Source organism: Berghia stephanieae, chromosome 1, assembly GCF_034508935.2.
Source record: "Berghia stephanieae isolate SIO BIC M18660-M18661 chromosome 1, UCSD_Bste_1.3, whole genome shotgun sequence".
Classification (NCBI taxonomy): domain Eukaryota; kingdom Metazoa; phylum Mollusca; class Gastropoda; order Nudibranchia; family Aeolidiidae; genus Berghia; species Berghia stephanieae.
This window is the reverse complement of record NC_088360.1, coordinates 22,214,853-22,220,852: the sequence shown is the minus strand read 5'-3', so window position 1 is coordinate 22,220,852 and position 6,000 is coordinate 22,214,853. Positions and strand designations below refer to the sequence as shown.

The window sequence follows — 6,000 nt, the reverse complement described above, 5'->3', positions numbered from 1 at the left end:
TGTAATACCACTAGACCACATAGCCAAACATTAAAAAAACAACAACAAAAACCCCCAAAAAACCCAAAGAACAAACAACTAAGATTAAATACAGAAAAGAAAAGAAAAGAAAGAAAAAAAGAAATATTTATAAACAAATACTTTTTAAAAATCCTAATAAAATACTACAAAAGAAAACCAAAATAAAAAACATGCAATTTAAGCAAGATTTAAGTTTTAGTTTTTCATTCCTTTCTGTCATTGAAGATGTTGCTGCTTGAAGCTCGAAGGAAACAATAACAATAAGGATTGAATTGGAAGATTCAATTTATTAGACGAAGACTGAAGAGATACTGTGGACGTTTTGGGTTTCCCCTCTATCAACAACACACGATGAATAAAACACTAAAGACGAATGAGAGATGTGAGAAATGGCGTAGTTAAGGTGAAAAAACAAAAACAATGACGGGACATAATGGGACAACATTGTTTTTGTTTATTCATCATTCACACATATCTCATTCGTACTTAGTGTTTTATTAATTGTTTTATGTTGATAAAGGGGAAACCTGAAACATCCATATTATCTGTCTTCGTCTGATAAATTGAAGCTTACAATTCAATACTAATGATTATTTTTTTCTCTCATTGAATAAAATAAATGAGTGCATGTGACACAGTGTTTTGCTTGAAGCTAGAATTTCATGTTTGAACAATTTAGCTTTAAACGACTTTATCAGACTTCATCATTTATTAGTTTGATTAAACTTGAAATAAGATATTCTTGTCAACCAAATGGGATGCTACGACCCGTAGGTCAAAGTTCAAACCAAGCTGCAAGAAGAAGTTATGAGATGGACTGTAAAAAATTAATTTAACAGCTTCAAATAAATAAATAAATAAATAAATAAATAAATAAATAAATAAATAAATAAATAAATAAATAAATAAATAAATAAAATACATCAAATTATTACGATGCGGGCTCAAACTTCTTCAGCCAACGACAAAATCAGTTTGATTCCTGCCGCCCTAGCTTATATTTCAAGATAAATTAGATATTCAATTTTTTTCATGTGAGAAATTTTCTTGTATTTCAGATGAACGGTTGATTTTACAGAGGGGAGGAAAGGGGGAAGGGGGGGGGGTGAATCCCAAAGAAAAAAAATAAAAAGTATTACAGATAATCTCTTGATTCATACTCCCTCACCCCCATCCCCACACCCACCCTTTGATGGTACCAAGATTTGGGGTAATGTTAAGATCTATAAAGATATGTTAGAGTCTATCAAGAAACAACTGTAAAAGTCAGTTTCCTCATTGAGTCAATTAAGAAAAAAAAAAATATGAAAAAGAAGAAGAAGAAGAAGAAGAAGAAGAAGAAGAAGAAGAAGAAGAAGAAGAAGAAGAAGAAGAAGAAGAAGAAGAAGAAGAAGAAGAAGAAGAAGAAGAAGAAGAAGAAGAAGAAGAAGAAGAAGAAGAAGAAGAAGAAGAAGAAGAAGAAGAAGAATGGCAACCCAGTCATTTATTGAAGATCGAGCTTTGAAGACTTTTGCCATTTTTTTTTCATTAAAAAGACTTAAATCAAAAGAAACAAAACAAAACAAATAAGCTAAGAATATTTGGACATTGATAAACTATAAATAGATACAATAAAGTCTTACAGTGAATTGAAAGAAGTGGCAATGGGGATGATCTATTTTTAACTTTCCATGTGCTCGAGGTCATTGGTCACATTACAAAATGTGCTTAAAGTGACCCACTTAGTGAAAAGTGCTCACAGCTTTTTAAATATCCAACCTCACGATTGGTTATTTGATTCAGCTTGACATAATGGCTATACTTATAACATTTGAAACATTTGCTTGTTTACATTTGTTAAGAAATATCCAATCGTTGGAGAGTAAAAAAAAGTCATGTGACCTGGTTGGACGAAAACATGAATATAGATCGCTCCCATTGGCGTGAGAGATTACACATGGGTGATATACAACACACAGCGTTCATTCTATGGTTAGTAGGAATTGCATGTGTATGTGTTTTGACGTGTAGAATGGAGAAGCGTGCAGTTGAAGGGTGACATTTATTGATAAATAATGGAAGAAAGGCAAGTCCCAAAGAGGAGTAGCAGTAATATGAATAATAATAATGTCAATGACAATAATAATAATGACGTTAATAATAATAATGATAATAATAATAAAATAATAATAATAATAATAATAATAATAATAATAATAATAATAATAATATAATAATAATAATAATATAATAATAGTCATGGTCACTGTAATTTTGAAAAGGTGTAACAATTATCATTTATAAAAAAATGAAATTCAGGTAAAGGTTATTGAACCTTTAATGTATTAAATGTTGATTTCATTCATAAAATATCTTATCGGCACATCAAAGTTTCATCAATTCAAATAGTCTGTCATTAAAACAAAACAAAAAAATCATTCCAAAATCTAAATATGGCAAAAGCAAAATTTAGAAGAAAAAAAAAACCAAAACAAAACAAAATAAGATCGATAAAAATAGTGGTCATAATATCAAAAACAAACAACAATAAAATTTGATGAAAACACACGTTACAGAAAAAAAAACTGCTTTACTAAAGGGTTTATCGAACTGGTGCCGCATCCCCTCAAAACAGGTTTATACTGGGTTGGTTTAGATATGGAAAAAATATTGAATTCTGAGTTTAAATAAAAGTGATGAGACTTGATTGACGTTTTACATTTTTTTTGGGAGAAATAAGAAGTTTGTCTGTGTCTTAAATCGACCAAAAATCATCATCAAGTTTAACTTTTGGACTGTTATCATGTTTTATTTAACGGGAAAAAAAGCAAAAAAAAAATATTTGTAAATTTCACAATAAAAGAAAAAAAAATCCTCTTTGTTATCATTTGGTTTTGAGGGCAAAAGTCACATGTAAAACTGAGCTTGGAATTTGATATCAACATAGAAATATGAAATGTAGATTGCAAACCCCTGAATTCGTTCATGACACACATACACATACACACATACACACATACCAACACATTTGGAAGATTGACATCATAAATTTTGTTATCAACAAACATTGGTCGCAGCAAAAATGATTTTATACAATATTTCATTTCAAACAGAAACATTGAGAAAAAAAACAAAAAAATATAATTTTCACAAACTGCTATTTTCTCAAATTGACCGAGTGGCGTCGAGTGACGGCGACTCACAAGATGTATAATTTTATTTTATTTTCAAGACTTGTCTAAATTTTCATCTTTCATTTATCACGAATGTCAAGGGGTTTGCAAAAGAAAGAAATTTGATATGCGAAGTGAAAATAAACCAAAACCAATTTTGTTAAAGAATTCAAAGTGGGAAAAATGCCTTTTTAAAATAGAAAATATTCAATGTAAACATAAACATAAACATAAACATTGGCCAACGTGAAATCAAATGATAAGAACATAAAATATACAAATCAATAAAATAAACTAGGATTAATGAAGAAAAATAAAAGTGATGACGGAATTAGAAATATTTGCAGGGGTCAAAACGACTTCTAGAAGCTTAAATTGGCCAATCAGAATTTGAACCGAAAAAATATAGAACAAGTTGTTAGGAATAATGACAACGAATTTGAAATAAAAGATAAGCATTTTTGGCAGGGATAAAATGTGAAGGATAAAGGGTAACTGAAGCCTCACACAGAACAAAAAAATACACGATAAATTGAGAAAATAGCAATTGATGAATACATCATGTACAACTGATATACAACCACACAACTCACGTAGCAGACGCTGTCATTGATTATGACGTCATTTCCTCCTTTCTACTTCCTGTTGCTCGAAACTTGGGTCAGATTTGATTTAGTTGAATTCCTGGTGTCATCTCAACTTGTGGGAGCTCTCTCTCTCTCTCTCTCTCTCTCTCTCTCTCTCTCTCTCTCTCTCTCTCTCTCTCTCTCTCTCTCTCTCTCCTTCATTTACAGACATATACCGGTACCTTGCCAATTGTTTCCATCTGTTCGATACAACTGAGTTCTTGCTAGAAACATGCTGACGTCACCAAAGTCAAGCTAAACACAACATGAATCCTAGAACACACATAATCCTTGTCATGGACACATCCTATGAATGACTGTAAGACCCACCCACAGCCTTGGCAATAAGGATACATCACAACGAGAGTCACACCACACGTGACGAGTGTAACAATGACTCATCCATCAACATGATTCATCAATCCTGGTCACGTGAATGACATCATCAAACTGGTGATATTGCCCAGGTGAATCAGACGCTGAACAAAAATGAAATTTAGATCCAATTGATTGGGGGGGGGGGGGGGATGGTTTTAAGTTTTTTTTGTTGATGTTTTGTTTTTGTTTATATTTATCTATCCATTTTTTGTACTTGTATATATATACTTGTTCTTTTTCTATTTTTTGTTTGTTTTTATTCATTGAGATCCTTCATTCACCCCTGAATACAAAAATAAAGATAAAACTTCATTTGTGGCTCAACACCGCGAAAGGGTTTTATGTCGAATCGGATTAGAATTGGACAGTGAGTTGATTGGAAGATATAGAAAAATTGAGTCGACATTTTTTGGATGTAAAAAGAAGACATGAAATGAAATCTTTTGAATCTAAATAGTAAAATGTAACAATATCTCTTAAATTTTTAAATTTCAAATTCCGCATTCAGGATCTGGTTCACCTCAACTTTATACCTGATTGACGTGTTGAGTCACATTTTGTTCATTCAGACCTCAATTTGAATACAGACATTCGGCATCAGGGTCACCTTGACATAAAACCTGAAGGAGATTGGGGTTAAAGTTCAACCAAAATCCTTAGACTCATTTTTGTTTTTGTTTTTATTTTCTTTTTAATTGAAGCCTCAGCCATTTCATAATAACAGAGTTATCGTGAGGTGACAAGTCCCACCGTTCACTATGGCCACAAAACTTTTAAATTCATAGAAGTAGAAGTTAATTCTTCAGGGCCCCAAGGCTCACGGAGCCAGATTCGTCTTGATTTCTGTAAAACGTTAATCAGACAGTAACAAGTAACAATTGTTTGATACCCTTTGCATAGGACTCGGGTAGTAAAACTGTAAAGTACTTTCTGCCAAATCTAACAGACCTGCCTACCCAATCAACACTCCGTGGACAGACAGGAGGTCAGGACAGAATATCGACAGCACTTGGGAGTGGAACAAGATTCTTTGCACAGGAAGCGAATGTTTTACTTACTAGGCTGTTGGAATTCTATAAGTATCAAAAGATGGATTGAAAAAATTCCCATCGTCAAAATGTCTCAACCTCAGATTGCTTCAAACTCATTGGGCTTTACAAATGGAGGGGGGGGGGGGTAGTAATCTTAATCTATTGATAATGACTCAGATAGCCGATACATACATCTAATATTAGTTTGTTTAAAAACAGATGTGTGAATTTTGTATGAGGCCTTTTACGGAAATACAATCTGAAGACCTGAAGTCGGTCATGACATGTAAAGTACAAAAATTTCTGACCATTATTACTAAAAACAAGTTGAGTAAAAACTGAGTTTAATCGGACGGACAAACAAACAAACAAACGATTAACAAAGAAGAGGTTTTCGATCCATCAGGGTTTTATTGTGTCCCAGACAGGTTGTGTTGCGTTACAGTCAAACTAGTTCATGTGCAAGTTATTGGAAAAAACAAAACAAAGTGATGGAGATTTCAATATAAAACGGTAGAGGCTGCTTGAAGCCTGTGATTGTGAGAATACTGACGAAAGACTGAAAATGGAGAAGTTTCCTATGGAAACACTGCAGACAGTGGACGTTTCGGGTACAAACCCTTCGTCAGCACAAAAATAAACAAATTATTGTGGAAAACAGATAAAATGCAAAACAGCTTGTATCGTCTGTACACAATGGTGGTTGGAGTTTTTTGTTTTTAAGGGTTTTACGGCGCTTGCAACACATTAAGGTCATATCAGCGCCAGTAAAAAGGAAGAAAATGGGATAGT

At 32.7% G+C, this 6,000-nt stretch overlaps 1 protein-coding gene across 2 annotated transcripts in view; it reads right to left on the bottom strand.

The window, feature by feature from the left end:
- Window positions 1-6,000, bottom strand: part of LOC144970426 (uncharacterized) — a 227,617-nt gene that overhangs the window by 86,415 nt on the left and 135,202 nt on the right. The window lies entirely within an intron of this gene.